We start from the raw sequence: 17,527 nt of genomic DNA, 5'->3' as shown, positions 1-17,527 counted from the left end.
ATTACAATTCTATAAATACTGTGACCCAATGTTATTTCTGCCCCCCACCAGATGTTGACCTGATACAAAGTACAATGGGTTGTCCCATGGGGAACCCTCAACTGTCCTGGTGGACTCAGGTCTGCAGGTTGGCATCACTGATGTCTGTAAGGTGCACCTATGCTCTTGCTGCCAGAAGATTCACTTACATTTGTTCTTTGATTTTATTCTTTATTTTTCATTTTTCTGAGTTTGAGCCCACTTTTTCACTGCCCTTGCACCCTGTTTTCTCCTTTCAAACTCCTCTCAAATAAGCAATCCTTTCCTAATTACATTTTCCCCTTTGGTCCTAGTTTTGCTTCTAGTGTATCCAAAACCTGATATTTCTGATAACATTCCCTAGGCAATCTTGCCCTTATTGGTATTACCGATAAGGTAGGTGTGAGTGCCATTGCAACCCAAAACACCCATCATTTTCCAGCTCATACTGGTTGTATTTACTTTACCATATCCAGTCACTTGACATAATTATTCTACTTTAGCCTTGATTCTTCTGCCTAGCTCCAGTTGAACACAAGCAGGTTCTTATCTTATGTGCCAGTAGTTTGCATACCAGAGCAGCAGAGTAACTTGCTTCACATTTCTGCTTTGCGTATGTAAAGGGAAACATAAAAGTTCCCTTTTAAGGACTTAGCTACTGTGAGGCCTCTTCATCTTGCAGGCCTGCTTGATGGAAATTTGATATATTAGATGTGTTTCGTTATCAGCAAAGTCTTTATGGATTTATGCATTGCTTTTTCAATAATTTGATCCAGAATTTTTCCCTGGATCAAACCAGGCCAATTATTCAAATCCTCCTTTAGTTCCCTTTTTAGGCAGAAGTTCCATATTCATCTTCCCAAAGCTCTAAATCACTTCTTCTGTGAAGTGATTGCCTTCATGAAGTTGATGATTGTTCATGGTTCAAAGATTTGTTCAATTAGTTCCTTAAGTATCGGTGGTGAATTTCATCAGACTTGACTACACCTCTGCCGTCTCACTGCTATCTTTAATCTTGCAGGTGGATTTGTCCTGTTGTAGTGAAGACAATTTACATGGAGATTTATTGCATTTCCCCTGTGTATAGCTAGGTGTTTAAATTTCACTGCCTGGGTCATCCCCTTGTCTGTGTAGCTTTAGAAGAGAAATAGAAAAAAGCTTTTACATTGTGTCATTCTCATATGACAAATCTGCAGATTACAGTCTCACGGACTTTTGTCTTGCTTGTCCTTTGCTCTGTGGAAAGCAAACACTTTGGGTCAGTGAAATACTACTCCCACAGAGCCAGAGAGTGTTTACCAGGAAACTTTCTGTTTGCCAAAGTAATTTTTCTTTAATATTCCACGTTGTACAACTAGGGCATTTTTTCATCCGCTCCAAGAACACTTTTAGTGCCAAGCAACAAATCACAAACTCTGTTCAGCTTATCAAATAAACAAGTTAATGTATATTTACCTTAAAAGAACATCATCATCTGAAAGACTGCATTTAAGAGCAAATTACAACTCCTTTCCTTAATTTTCCTTCCTAAATCTTTTTCTTTCTCTGTCCCTTACTCCTGTATGAAAGGCCTGAGCAAACACAGGCAAAACCACGTGTAGTGACAAAAATATTGGTCAAATGTGTGGACAAGGGTGAGGGTTAGGTAGTTTGGAGGGAGGTTCAGTGGATGTCTCCAGCTTCCCAGTTCTTTGTTCGGTCACCTCTCATGTTATGACCTCTCTCCTGGGTCTGTTTGCTCTGGCATCTTTAGTCAGGCATAAACTGTTCAAGCAAGAGATAAAAAATATAAAGCAATTATTTATTGCTTTATATGATTTTTATCATATTCAAAGGTGCCTATAGTCTGACAAGCTTTGAGGCGAATAGGCTCACTCCTGTGCAGAATCTTTGCTGGCGGGGCAGGCACCGAGCGGGGTGGTTGGCCTCCCCAGCTCCTTGGAGTACATCCCCAGGGGTGGCGAGATATCAATTCCCACCAGCTCTGTGGACACTGATGGCTCTGATGACTCATTCAAAAGCCTGGTGATTCCCAGCTAGCTCCTGACCTGCCTCCCTAGCTTTTTTCTTCTTTTTTTCTTCTTTTAGGACTTTATACATTTCCATATCGATGTTTTCCTTTTGAATCGTTGAGCTACTAACAACCCTACTCCAACAGTACTTCCTCTCTCTCTGTTTTTACTCTGCTGTCTTTCTACAAACTTTCCCTCTGCTGTTTCCCAGCAGTAGGAGTCAAGGGTACGCACTTGCGCCATGGAAATCGGGAACACAGGCAGCTGAAGCCTGGCACGCATCTGGAGGGAGCTCACAGCCGGGATTGCAGAGCAACAGGATTACACTCATTCTCAGTGTAAAATGCAAAGCTCAAACTATTTGCACGTATATTTGTATATGTACTTTTCTATTGCAAGCCTACTGAGCAATTTTGATTTGGTGACGTCCAATGGCGACAATTTTGACAGATGAATGAAGCTTTATACACTGGTTTGCTCTTGCCATCACCTCCACGTTTGCAGCAGGAACAGTTCATTGGTGAGGGTGAGGGTGCTCAGCTGGCTGTCAAAGCTGTGCATCAAGTCAGATATGCAAGGACAGTTAAGCCAGCTGAAGTTTAATGTCTTCATCAATGACATAGACAGTGGGATCGAGTGCACCCTCAGCAAGTTTGCAGATGACACCAAGCTGAGTGGTGCGGTCGACACGCCTGATGGACGGGATGCCATCCAGAGGGACTTGGACAAGCTTGAGAAGTGGGCCCCTGTGAACCTCATGAGGTTCAACAAGGCCAAGTGCAGGGTCCCGCACCTGGGTTGGGGCAACCCCCGGTATCAACACAGGCTGGGGCATGAAGGGATTGAGAGCAGCCCTGCTGAGAAGGACTTGGGGGTACTGGTGGATGAAAAGCTGCACATGAGCTGACAACATGCGCTCGCAGCCCAGAAGGCCAACCGTGTCCTGGGCTGCATCAAAAGAAGCATGGCCAGCAGGTCAAGGGAGGTGATTCTGCCCCTCTACTCTGCTCTGGTGAGACCCCACCTGCAGTGCTGCGTCCAGCTCTGGGGTCCTCAGCACAGGACAGACATGGACCTGTTGGAGCGGGTCCAGAGGAGGGCCACAAAGATGATCGGGGAGGTGGAAGGGCTGCCCAATGGAGAAAGGCTGAGACAGTTGGAGTTGTTCAGCCTGGAGAAGAGAAGGCTTCGGGGACACCTTATTGCATCCTTTCAGCATTTAAAAGGGGCTTATAAGAAAGATGGGGACAAACTTTTTAGCAGGGCTTGTTGTGACAGGACAAGGGGGAATGGTTTTAAACTAAAAGAGGGGAGATTCAGACTAGATATAAGAAAGAAATTTTTTACGATGAGTGGTGAAACACTGGCAGAGGTTGCCCAGAGAGGTGGTAGATGCCCCGTCCCTGGAAACATTCAAGGTCAGGTTGGATGGGGCTCTGAGCAACCTGATCTAGTTGAAGATGTCCCTGCTCATTGCAGGGGGGTTGAACTAGGTGACCCTTAAAGGTCCCTTCCAACTCAAACTACTCTATGATTCTATGATTCTAAGTCTCTTCTGAAGTGGAGGAGATGACTGATTTGGTAAACCTATACAGTCCTAATATTGTTTTAAGGTCTCCCTTTTATTTTGCCCTTGTTCAAATCAAAAAGGCCAAATGAGAGGGGATATTCACATCATCTGTACCTAACATACCCAGTAAGCCATCCCAGACTCCATCTACAGAGAGAGGCTTCTCTGCAGGGCACCATGGGGCAGCAAATCAGAGGTTCTTCCCTGAGCCATCCCCCAGAGGACCCTGTCCAAAGCACAGCCAGCTGTGATATATGCTTCATTTCAGTGTGGTGAATCCCCCAGAACGGCTTAGGGGACCACTTCCAGTCTAAGTGGAGATTTTGCACTGACCATTCATTGTAGCATAGGTGGGATGTTACCTCTGGGCAGCTGGCACAGAGAAGCACTTTGCACCCACAACTTCCCCTGCAGCCCGCAGGAATGACCAAGCACATAGGGTAAAACCTAGGCCCAGCCTTTTAGGATGGAGAAAGCGGAGGCCACCAAATGCACTGTTGAGTATTCCCACTAATAAGCAGCTCCAGACAGTAATTTTCCCATGAGCATGGTGTTCTGTTGCCCTCTGATGGATAGCAGCCATCCATCCCCTTCCTGGGCAGAGTGGGATGGCCACGGACACGCTCTGCACACTGGCTATTTGCTGGGCACTCATTAGGATGGCTAATCTGGGGATAAGACTGCATAGGTGTCATGACAGAGGCTTTCCCACCTCTTTGCAAGCCCAACCCTGCAAGTTTTTACATGAGTTCGGTAGATTTGTTCAGGGTGTGATATTTGATTGCAGTTTCAAATCTACACACATTGACATGCAAAGACTTTATAAAGTCCATATACAGACTTTTAAAGACAATATACACATTTATTATATGAATACAGACTTGCTCCCAGCAAGGAACAGCTATATCACTGTAGGACTGTTTCATGTCAGTGCAACTGAAAGCAGCACAAGTCTTGGTTTGTGCTGCTTTATTTTTTCATGGGGTGATGACAGTATCTCTAGGAGCCTCTGGAGATTTGTCATTTTAATTTGAAGTACCCTCCTTTGTATTTTTTCCTTATAGAAGATGCTTTTCAGTTTTCTTTTCAGGCTTATAAGCAAATGGTGAGCAGTGAAAAGTAACTTACACTTCCCTTTGTTTAAATAAAAAATAGAGTTGGAAGAAACTTTGAAAGTCCAAATGCAGAATCCACAGACCTAAAGCATTCCAGACAGCTGTTTGCCTCAGTTGGCTTTGCCTCTGTTGAATTTAGTCTCTGCTGAATTGGCTCTGGGAGCCAATTGCACCCCCTACCCCCTCCCAAGAGATTGGTCTCTCAGAGTAAATAATAAAGGAACATAAAAACAAACTTTAAACACAGTACTATATATTAAATAAAAAACAATGCCGTTCCAGTCATTCATGCATTATAGTATGAAGAAGTGTATGATGTTTTCTTTCTTTCTCACTCAATATCCATGTATCCTTAAATAAATATGAGGAAAGAATTAACATTTAAGATTATGTTCCTTCAGAGACAAAATTTCAAAAATTTGTGGGGGAAAGGAAATCTCTGCCTGAAGACAGGCTCAATGCCAGAAAAAAGAGTCCTATCAAAAAATATTTGCTTTATTATTTTATCAGTAATCAAAATTTTTCTTCCTCTGTGGAAGCTGATTTGACATCATTAGCACTACATGGTGTTTGTTGATAATACACAGTTATCTTATTCTATACAAACAGTGATTGGTTTGTAGCTGCGTTGTATTTCTCATGAAAAACCTTTTTTACCTTTGATTTCTTATTATATTATTTTCTATAAACATTATAAAATCTGCATTGAACATGTACCGCCTGCAGTTGTTGTTTATACTTACTTGTCTGCTATATATAATACCAAATCTATTATACGATATAACACATAGACCCACTCTGAGAGTTAGGATTAAATGGCACCTGCCTTCCTGTTCTGCTCTCTGAAGGTGAAGGGTCTGCAATTTCCCCAGACCCATTGTCTCCCTCAGTATCCCGGCCACAGGGAAAGCTCTGCTGTAACCTCAAACTGGTCTTGAGCCTTGTCAGTCTGCAAGGAAGTCTTCAGAGCCCTGAAGTTAAAGACAAGCAATAATTTTGCTCTACAAGGCTGAGCTGACATTACTTTTCCACATAGCCCTTTCAGCTGGTCTTGCAGTGATGTAGAACAATCCTAGTGAGTCCAAGCTTAAATAGATAAACGAATAAGAACATGGAAATGGCAGCAGTGGATCATGCCACAAGTCAGCCTAACCCCACTGTCTTTCTGCAGGAAAGGCCAAAAGCAAACTCTTAGGAAAATTTGAAGGGCAGGATAAAGATATGATGCTTTCCAGACTATCTCCCAGCTTCTGCTGGATTCCTTGAATTAGAGACAATGTATTTATATTTAATATCTTTGACGGATTTTTCTTTCATGAGTTGGTCTAATAACCTTCGAAACCACAAAATTTTTCATAAACATAATGCATGAGTTTTAAGAAAAAAGTTTCATACAAGTAAAACTAGGTGAACTATTTCAAAATAGTGCGGCAGGTATCATCGTCTACAGAAAGGCAGGTACCAAGCCCTTACTGAACATGAGAATCAGGTTTTACAACCTTCTTGCTTTTGAAACCCGTCATTGTGCTTCTGCATAGAACCCCCCACCTTCCTTTTCAGTAGAAATTAGCACAAAAATAACTCTGTTTTCATAAACTTGATATAAAGCCCTGTTCCGTATACTTACAAGATAGTCAAACAGGGATGTTATTTCTTTTCTGGGTACACTAGCAGTATATTTATTAACTATGTTGTACTCTATGATACCATGTATTTGAGTACTTTGCTCTGCTGTGTACTAAGACTGAGGGATGCCTAAGACTGAGGGAAGGACCATAACTGTGCAAAACTCTTTGGCATATCTGAACCAGCTTCTGAGTACAACTTTGACAGAAGAAATAGTTGACTGCAGTGGGCCCTGATCCAGACAAATACTTAAGCATACATGTAAGTTTAAGCACAGGAGGTTTTATATTTAAGCCAAAAGACTGAGTGTCTTGGAGAAACAAACTCTCCGCGCGTGACTGTTAGCTTTAGATAAACAATTTTAACACAGGGGGATGCTGCTAGATGTAAACCATTTCTCTATCACACGGCTAAGCTGCCAGTAGTCTAGTGTTGAGGTGGGCAGAGGTTGCTTTTCTGTTCTTACTGTGTTTTCCCTGGAGTGTGAGGAATTTGCAGCCATAAACGGAGGCAGACTGTCCCCTATTCCAAAATCACCAGTAAGGGAGATTCTTCTACCCTGACACAGAGGTCTGTAAAACGTGTAAGTTATATATTTAGGTCTAGACTTCCTTTATGATAATAGACATACATGCACAGGATGTTCACCAAAGTCCAAAACGTGGAGAGTTTACGCCAGTACCTGCAAGAGTAATTTTTGTGGCATATTGACAATAAAGGATGCCCTTTTGGCAGTGCCTAACTCTCCTATACCTATAGAGAAAGTTTAGTTATATAAAACAGAGCTCCATATGCTACAATCCCACCAAAATTATATATTCAACATAAAATGTGTTACGCTTGGTAACTGTTAAGCAGATAGTCTTTTTAAGTTTCAGGAGACGAAACATCAATCCCTAGTATACCAAGACTAGCTGTTCCCAAGGCTTTTATTAAGGTGGGAAAGAAGATGAAATCTAAGCCCAAGTTTTTTTTAAGAATAAAAAAAAAAATCACCAGGTTGCCTAATCAGGGATAATTTTTTAGTAAACGCTCTTATTTCTAGGTGAAAATATCCATGATGAAACTAAAAACTGATCTGGGCCCTGCAGTTTCTTTTGGTTTACCAGCAACAAATTGTATGTATTTGCAGTTGAGGAAGAAGGTAATTTTTAGTGACACTGAAACTTCAGCTTCAGATGTTCGGTTTTCCACCAGAGGGCACTCCTATATTTTTAATGAAGGCAAGTTTTTGAACAACGTTGGGCAGGTTTGAATAGCTTGGTGTGTGCGGTACAATTCTAGCTGCAGGATCAGATTCACCTCGTCGCACATCTGTCAACACTATGCATCATCTGGCACCCTCCACTGCTAGCCGATCGTGCATAGCAAGTCTTCAGCATGCCAGATGTGTCAGGCTTACGCACGTAAAATAAATCATTGGTTCATACACACAGTGTCTGATGCAGCCAGGATATGACTTGGTTTAACCTGGGATTGAAGGGATCTGTGTCTTCCTCCTGAGGTGGAACAAGGCCACTTGTGTCACTAGGGTTGGTACCAGATTTCAGCATTTTCTATGGAATATTGCATCCCCTGGACTGTCCAGTGATTTTATCTTAGTTCATGGAAATACACATTGTTATAAAAATTAAATCACTTTGAGAGTTGATGCAGCTTGGATTGATTTTGTAGCTTTGATGCTCGTGAATTTATATGAATATACAATAAAAAACAAGTATCTGCAGTCAAATCTGTAGAGACTGAAGAACCTGTTAGTTTAGCTGGACTCTGTCCCTATCAGGAGTTACATATTATAGGGCTTTTTGAGCTTTTTGTAGCTTTTTTACTTGTTTTTAGAATGATATTATGGTAGTTAATGTAATATACTTGGATGAAGAAAATCTAGGTAGTTTGTTTTTTGATAACAGAAGAGAAAGCATAGGTTTTAAGGCATCCACATGAGGAAGCCAAAGCTTTTTGAACAAAAATGCTAGAGAAAATTAAAAGTTTGTTTTATCTAGACATACAAGACTAAAACACATTTCTTAACAGGCTCTGTCAAGGCTGAATTACCTCCTAAGGATTTATTAAAGTTAGTCTCATTCTTTAGTTACTGAAATAGTTGGCAAAGGCAGTTTAAGGAGGAAATAGACTCTTCGGGTAATTTGACTAAAATATATATGAACAGAGTCAGCAGAGATTGGAAGTATGACACAGCAAACGGTTTACATGTTCTGGCACCATGTCAAAAGTGACAGATTCTCACAGCAACTCTTAAACCGATGTTGTGGTTTAACCCCAGCAGGCAACTCAGCCCCACCCAGCCGCTCGCTCACTCCCCCCCGGTGGGATGGGGGAGAGAATCGGAAGAGAAAAAGTGAGAAAACTCGTGGGCTGAGATAAAGACAGTTTAACAGGTAAAGCAAAAGCCGCGCACAAAGGCAAAGGAAAACAAGGAATTCATTCACTCCTTCCCATCGGCAGGCAGGTGTTCAGCCATCCCCAGGAAAGCAGGGCTCCATCACACGTAACGGTTACTTGGGAAGACAAAAGCCATCACTCCGAACGTCCCCACTTCCTCCTTCTTCCCCCAGCTTTATGTGCTGAGCATGACGTCACACGGTATGGAATATCCCTTTGGTCAGTTGGGGTCAGCTGTCCCGGCTGTGTCCCCTCCCAACTTCTTGTGCACCCCCAGCCTCCTCGCTGGTGGGGTGGTGGGAGAGGCAGAAGAGGTCTTGACTCTGTGTAAGCACTGCTCAGCAATGACTAAAACATCCCTGTGTTATCAACACTGTTTTCATCACAAAACACAACCCCATACTAGCTACTATGAAAAAAATTAACTCTATCCCAGTCAAAACCAGCACAACTGAACAGGTAAATATTTTTCCCTTCCTCTAAAGCCAGTGAGAAGGGACAGCCTGAAATCAGACTCACACTCAGCTCTACACCAAGGAAGCATCTGTGTTATCCTGAACCCAGATGAGACAACAAGGGAGAGCCAGGCTGAGCTAACACAGATGTAAGCATGCTTTTTTTTTTTCAATCCTTTCCTCTCTGTTGTGTTTTTCCTATGGACACCTTTGGCATGTTTTTTCTGTCACTGTTTTTTCCCAGCTGATTATAGCTCTGCAAGAAGTGCTTACAAAGTCACTGGTCTTCACTGGACCTACAGACATCATGTGGCTGTGACCTGCTGGTCTAGTCAGAAGCAGAGAAAATCATAGAGAAAAGCCAGGCAGTTTTTAGTTACATGTGTACTTTGTGATAAAATGGCTTCCTTGACTGCACTGTTCTGTGATGACACCTCTCCACCTTGCTACCTCCTGTGATCCAGCTAAGGAGGCAGTCACTGTCAGTTCTGGGCTAAACTCATCATCCGTGATGTAATCAAAGGGAGATCAAGAATATGGGATCTGCTACGAACCTGTGATGTTGCACTTCAGGAGGAGACAGATGACCTCCTTCCTTTCAGGATTCGAATATAGGGAATCTCTAGCTAGTTCATCTAACAGGACTAGTCACTTCACTTCTCCGGAGTGTTTTGTGACTACTTATCTTAATGTGCTTCTTAAACTTCTTCTTTTGACCCACTGCAGAAAATCTCTCAGTGTTTAACTGCCTGCCAGTATCTCCACTATTCAGTTTGTTGCTTTTCAGCCAGAACCCTTATGCTCTGCAGATCCCCCACCTCCCATCCTCACCCCAGCCAAGCCTGCTGTCATTAAAGTTAGCCTCACTATTGCTAACCTCCACACAAGTCTCTGGAGTTTACAGATGGTGATGAAGACCTGTCCCTGCAAGAGTATGATCTAGATTGCTGGGGTGGGATTCATCTCATCCAGCTCTAGAAGCTAGGGGTCTACTTCAGAGCCATTCTCCTAATGCTGCCTTTAGAGGTGATGGAGGCACTTTAGATCTGCATTTCGTCTGCTCTTCTTACAGCAGATGTCTGAGATAGGGTGGATGAGCAGCTAAGTTAAACGACTGCCTTGACATCACCAAGACTTTAAAAAAAAGTATCATATGGGTCAAGTCATTCATATTCTATATCTCTTTGAGGACAAGGTTGAGGAAAACAATTGTTTCAGAAAGAGATGTAAGAGGGAGCTGTAAGGATATAAACGGAAAGGATACCACTATCTCTGTGGTACTATGTGTCTAGGATAACTTTTTGGGCCTTAAGGCCAGCTGGTTTGGCTCTGGTCAGTATAGCAGAACTCTACCTCTTGAACTACCATGATGTCTTCCAAGCTGCTAGTAATGAAGGGCCCTTGGCATTACTATCCTCTCAACCATGTCAAGGCTTTTCTGGAGGGTAATGCTAGTTGGTCTAAGCCAAAATAGTGTCAAGGACTAAGATTATAAACGTACAGAAAATCACGTCAGTGCTCAAGCCTGTGTTCTGGCTCTCTGTAACCTATCAATATAGATAGACATAGAAAAAAGAATGGGTGGAAAATGTTTGGAGAAAGATCTAGAAAAAGGTCTAAACCTAAGAAATAGATTCAGATCATGCCATGGAAACAGCATTTACTCTTCCTACTGTAGAATGCCATCGGTGATTGACCAACAGTGAGTACGTATCCTCTAAAATACACAGGGAATGCGTTAGACTGCAATGGACATGTCCTTCCATAAGGAAGACCTATCTGAGCTAGTTCATGTTTAGTTGAAACAACAGCGCAAAGTCACCAGGAGGAAATCATACTCCCAGCTGAGTCATCTTCTCATCAGCGTGTTACCTTTGGAACCTGCTTGATGGCGTCTCTATATGGTCTGTAGGAATGATTAAAATGTGCTGTGTTTCCTCTGTGAGAAGCAACACAAAATTGCACGTCTCAACTTCTTCAGTTGCTTAGCTAATCACATACCTTCATAGCTCTGGTGTGTACATGTCACCCATTCCTGTCCTAGATCTGAGGGCTATTTTTAAAGTGCAGTGCAGTTGTTGACGTGTTTCCCAGTTGCACAGTCACACAACACCTGTTCATAAGCATGGACAATATTACACATACTATATGTATTCCGTATATGTGGAATATCCAGGCATGCTGTACAACTGCTATTTTGTCTTTGAAACATGCCTGCTGCTTCCCCAGAGTTGAGCTCATACACTCATACACCTGCATGGTACATTTACGTGACACACCTGCTGGAAACAGTGTCACGAAATAAATTTGCTTTTCATGCAGAACAATATTTCTCATAGAGTCATAGAATGGTTTAGGTTAGAAGGGGCCTTTAAAGATCATCTAGTTCCAACCCACGCACCATGGGCAGGAACATCATGAGAGATGACAAAGCTTTTATGGCTGTTGTGGTTTGGCACTGGTAGGACTCAGTGGGATGGGGGAGAGAATCAGAAGGGTAAAGGTACTGATGGGTTGAGATAAAGACAGTTTAATAGGTAAAGCAAAAGCTGCACACACAAACAAAGCAATATCAGGAATTCATTCACTACTTCCCATCGGCAGGCAGGTGTTTGCCATCTCCAGGAACACAGGGCTCCATCACGTGTAACGGTTACTTGAGAAGACAAAATACCATAACTCCAGACATCCCTCCCTTCCTCCTTCTTTCCCACAGCTTTACAGGCTAAGCATGACGTCATATGGTATGGAATATCCCTTTGGTCAGCTGGGATCAGCTGACCCAGCTATGTCCCCTTTCAGCTTCTTGTACACCCCCAGCCTACTCACTGGTGGGGCAGCGTGGGAACCAGAGAAGACCTTGATACTGTGTAAGCACTGCTGAGCAGTAGTTAAAACACCAGTGTGTTATCAACACTGTTTTGGTCACAAATCCAAAACATAGCACCATACGAACTACCATGAAGAAAATTAATTCTATCCCAGCCAAAACCAATGTAATGGCAAACAGCTTCACTGATTGCAAAGATGAAGACCCATAGCAATTGCATTTACCATTCTAAAACTATCCCCTCGTTTTTCTGTAGATCCTGTAGAGTACCTACTATGTGTAGATCTTTGCCAACCCAGAGTATCACATAATGCCTCTGTTTGAGAAAAAAATTTGAGTTTCCTATGAATTGTTCCACAAAATTACCAATTTCTCTCCCTTCTCCCCATTAAAGACTGTCAGTATGACTAAACTGGCTGTAGATGGCTGTAGTGGTTTAACCCTGCAGGCAGCCAAACACCACACAGCCGCTTGCTCTCCCCCCTCCCCCCCGCCCCTGCAGTGGGATGGGGGAGAGAATTGGAAAAAAAAAGTAAAATTTGTGGATTGAGATAAAGACAGTTTAATAGAACAGAAAAGGAAAGGAAAACAACAGCAACAACAACAACAACAACAATAATAATAATAGAATATACAAAATGAGTGATGCAGAATGCAATTGCTCACCACCTGCCAACCCAAGCAGCGATCACTACTTCCTGGACCACGCCTCTTATTTATATACTGAGCATGACGTCGTATGGTATGGAATACCCCATTGGTCAGTTGGGTCAGCTGTCCTGACTGTGCCCCCTCCCAGCTTCTTGTGCACCTGACAGAGCATGGGAAGCTGAAAAGTCCTTGACTAGGAGGGTACTTAGCAACAACTAAAACCATTAGTGTGTTATCAACATTCTCCTCATACTAAATACAAAACACAGCACTAGGAAGAAATTTAACTCTATCCTAGCCGAAACCAGGACAATGGATAAAGTAATTCAAGATGGATCCCATCCCCCATATTGATATTCCTGGGTTTTAATGGGTAAGCTCATTTGCTTTGGTTGACCCAGGAACTGTGTGGTACCTCTTGGCTGACAGGTGTCTTCAGTGCCTAACCTATGCAATCTTGTTTCTTATTAACTGGTAATGGGTGGACTGGTTGCCAGTGTTATGCTTCATTAGGTGATGGGTTAACCTGAATGGCCTTGTTATTTGTTATTAGTTTCTTAAATGGAGCAAAAACATAACCTATGTATTGTGTATCCCCTCCTGGAAGGATGAGCCTCCTGCTACCACCCACTAATGGCAAAGCAGGTCCAATGCTGCAGTTCATAAAGTGAACAAAGACAGTTTGGGCTCAAGGGAGATGCTTTATGCAGAAGATGAGATAAGACTCAGACATCGAGCTGCTTGGGGCGATGTATTATTAAATGTTATCTACTGATATGCTACTTTTGTAGAAGCTGATTAATGACATCCTACTTTATTATTCCTTATCTTTTATCTTCACCTTGTTTCACAGATGTAGCTGGCAGTACATGGCACTAACCAAAGACCTGTGGCACTCATTAGATGGCTGCTCCTCACAAGTGCCATCAGGCATGCAATTCCTATTCACAATTTCGCTAGCGATGCTGGTTAACATGTTGCTGTGTTGCTGTTCAAGCAACCTAGACAACATGGTCTTGTCAGTCTCAAACTAACTTATCTTTTACTTATCAGTTTCTTTGACACAATCCTCTGATAAGCTGAGAGATAAATACATGACAGACTCTGCAATGTATTCCCGCGGCACTAAAATCTTAGCAGTAACACTGTAGAGGGGTTTCATCTAACAAGTGCTTCTTTTGACCTGTTTTCTATTTTGTTAGAGTGTTGCAGCTGCAGATCTTAAGTCACATTTAAACTAGAAACAAAATCTTTTTTAGCCATTCCCCATGCCTCGGGAAGTTTTCTGTCTCTGTGTGAATGCGGGTGTTTAATGCTAGCAGCTCAGGACAGGTACAGGATGCAAGCAAGTCAAATACATTCAATTGCTTAAGGTCCTGTTTTGTATTAGCTTTGATGCTGTGATTAGAGGAGAGGAGTGATCCCCTCTAAGAGAAAACTAACTAGAGGAATAGTTTTCTGGGGGCTTAGTGTGCTGATTTGTCTTGGCACGGGTTAATCAGGCACCAGGACACTTTCTCTGAAGACAGCTAAAACTATCTTGGTTACTTCTTATGGCAACCAGATGTGGATTTGGTGAGGAGGGAGAAGAAGGGGTGGATTAGGGAAATGCAGCTCCCTGTTAGTACTGGCCAGTCTGATGGTAATGGTGTGAGTCTGTTGTGTGACTGCACGGTCTCTCCTTCACCCTGAGGCTGTGCCTGATCCTGGGGATAACCCAGAGCTCTTGCACAGGCTACAAAACCCACGCAGGTCAAGGGGGTAAATAGAAGGGCAGCTGCACTCCATGGAGCCGTGAAAGCTGCTGGTATTACCTGAGCTATGGCCAGGATAAAATCAGTTCTAGAGAAACATTTAGAGCCACATGGGCTTCAATGGTTAAAATAAAAGCAGCATGGATACACTGTGGAGATAACTTCTGCCCAGAGAACATGTCATGGAAAGAGGATGCTGTGAGACAAAAGGAAAGCACAGAGAGCAGTACCTGAGCCACGGTGTCACTGCAGGTGAGGGCATGGTATTCCCCACGCTTGCCTTTGTGCTTTGTCTCCCACTCCTAAAGCTAGCTGGGTGACTAGGTTAAAGATCACGGTACTGGGATGCAAACAATGTTTTCGCTGGCATACCATTGTGTGGAATATAGGTCTGTTTATTTTATTTCAGTGGCACACAGGAAGTCTGAAAATGATACTGAACTAAATCGTGGTAATATGCTTACCTGTTCTTTAAATCAGGACATTTTTAATACTTGTCTGCACATTTGCAAGGGTTTGCTGAAATATGGAGTATGGAAAATTTGAAAGAAAATGTGATAGATGAACTGGCTTTCAAGCCACGCTTAATATTACAGATTGCCAGACACTGCAAGTCCATTCTGCTGCATGTCCTCATCCTAGCTGATTTCAAATGGGAAGAAGACTGATTTAATGACGTGGAAGTGAGTAAGATGCAGCTTTCTTAAAGTGCTATCCTATTTCTACAATTTTCCAACTCAGAAGGGTAGGACCTTCGGTCACACCATATATCTCACCAGTCTAAGCTGGGCAAGAGATTCAAATCTCTGTCAGTCAGTGTCACAAGAAATGTTTCCCAAAGTCAGCCTCCTGGGAAAAGGCTCACAAAAAAGCTTGTATTTCATATATTTTTTGGACAAATGCCTCTCCAAAGCTTTTCCCTTTCTATTAAAAATGGTGCTGGGAAATGGAAGTTTTCAAAGTGCAGGTCTACTTGATTTCAGTAACGGAGAGTGAGGGATTACACTTTTGTAGTTCTTGCATTTAAGCCTTTGTGCTTTTTAATATATGGCTAAGAGGTAATTAGTGTCTTTTCCTGATCTCCAACCCACACAGTCCCTTGGTTAAAAAGGAACCATAACTTTTGTTTTGCTTGTGGCCTGTGCATTTCTGATGAAATCCTGAAAGACCTTGAGAAAGACCAGACTAGAACAGAGGAAAAAATGCCTTGAGTGTATTACTTTTGCAAAGTCATAATTTTAAGTAAACCTGTAGGTTTATGAACTACAGCTCATGGATTTTGACCTTGGAAAGGGGTCACAGAAGGCCTTATCAATGGGAATAACTGTTGCCGGCCAGAATGAACCATGGTTGACATGAAAAGGTCTTCACCACAAGCCATAGCTATAGAAAAGTCAAAAAGATAAAATCCCCAAAAAAGTCTAGGTCCTGAGTGTGCAGGCATCTGAACCTAGGTATCCCAGGGTAAGCTAGAGTTGGCAATGTATAGCTACCCACCATGACTCCTCAAGTGTCTGCTCTTTCTCCACATACCCAGTAAAAAATAGGAGGTAATATGTCTCTTTTGCATTGTGAGTTTTGTTACCTCAAGTTTATTACAGGATAAGAGCATGCACATGGGCAATTACTACAGAATACCTGATGTTGCAAGACGGTAGGTTTCCCCTACCTTTATTTGCTCAGGTCTTTATTTATAGTGCGAAGTACCTTTATTCGTGAGTATTGGATGTCATGAGAAATAACTCTCCAACAGCAAAGATTGTCTAGGGAATGAGTTCCTTTCCGTGCAATGTTTTCAACAGTCTTCCAGAACTGACATATCTAAGTATTCATATTTAAGTCTTTAGAAGATATTTGCTTTCCATCAGATTGCTTTAAACTTCTGTTTACAGGGTCTGATTTGCTTTAGATTATGAAACTGATTTTTAGAGTATGAGACATACAGAAAATGAAGGCCAGCTCTGATGTGTATATAATTAGTGTACTGAACCTTATAGCAAAGGGTGCATTGAGGGGATGGTAATCTAGTTTAGAGCTTGGCCCAAAGAGTGCTACACAAACTCCTGTCTACTGTCCAGATAATCATTATGCTTTAACTAAGTGGAGCAAACAATGCAATCAAGCAAAGAATATACATTCTATAGACAAGATAGAGAGGTAAATTATTCTCAAAATTTAGCAGTACAGCTGACTGAGGCAGAATGGGATTAAGCACCTAGTTTTCAGACCCTTATCTGAAACGCTTGACCATTCTGCAGGTAATAAATAGCAGTTATTCAAAGACGAAAATTTCCTCTCTGAACTGAGCCTGATCTGAAGCAAGAGTCCCATGCACAGAGATGTGGGTGATTTAAGAGTCCCCAGAATAAAGCGTGGCACATAGGTCGATATAAATGGAGGAGCACAAGCAGCCCTGGAAACCCCAGTGAATTATTTCATTACAGCACTGTGATTATGTATAGATGGACCATCCCAGCTCTTTCACTGACTTGTTTTCCTGTACTGCTGAGGACTGTGGGATTAAATGCACTGATCTGCACAGTGCTGGGGATTTCTTGCAGCAGTAGGACTGCATTCCTTAAAGAAATAAGAAAAGTTGGATGTGTCCCTCTCTCTGAGCTGCATCACAGGCTGAATAAACAGTAGCTGAGATGACCACTTCCCACCCACAGTCACTGCCTTTCTTATCCTTTCCTTTTAATTCTTTCCCTTGACAGCACATCTGCTTGATAAGGACAACAAGCACATCAAACTTACTGTTAATGAGGAGGGACCGTGCTGGTGGCTGAAGAGGGGAAACAGGTGAAAGGAGAGAAAAGGAGAGCAATCCTGGGATGCGACTGATTTGGAGCCATCTGATAGTTCCCCACTATCTCTGGAGGAGATTCTACTCCTTTCTGTGTCTGCATGTCTCAGTCCCGGACTATTGCCCTTCCTCCTTCACTTCTGCAACTCTAGTGCTTGCTGGAGCCCATGCCAAGCCAGCCCAACTGTAAAACCAGCAAAGCAGCGACCCAGCCAGACTGGATAGTTTTCTGCCAGGTTAGGAAATGGAATCAACTCAGTAAGGAGGAAATGTAGTGGTGGCACTTG

At 42.5% G+C, this 17,527-nt stretch overlaps 1 protein-coding gene across 1 annotated transcript in view; it reads right to left on the bottom strand.

The window, feature by feature from the left end:
* Positions 1 to 17,527, bottom strand: part of LOC142080060 (cysteine-rich venom protein-like) — a 57,758-nt gene that overhangs the window by 25,860 nt on the left and 14,371 nt on the right. The gene's annotated exons all lie outside the window — the stretch shown is intronic.

This window comes from Calonectris borealis, chromosome 3 (genome assembly GCF_964195595.1).
Source record: "Calonectris borealis chromosome 3, bCalBor7.hap1.2, whole genome shotgun sequence".
Taxonomy (NCBI): Eukaryota; Metazoa; Chordata; class Aves; order Procellariiformes; family Procellariidae; genus Calonectris; species Calonectris borealis.
Note: the sequence above shows the minus strand (reverse complement) of the source record. Positions and strands in the feature narration are given on the sequence as shown.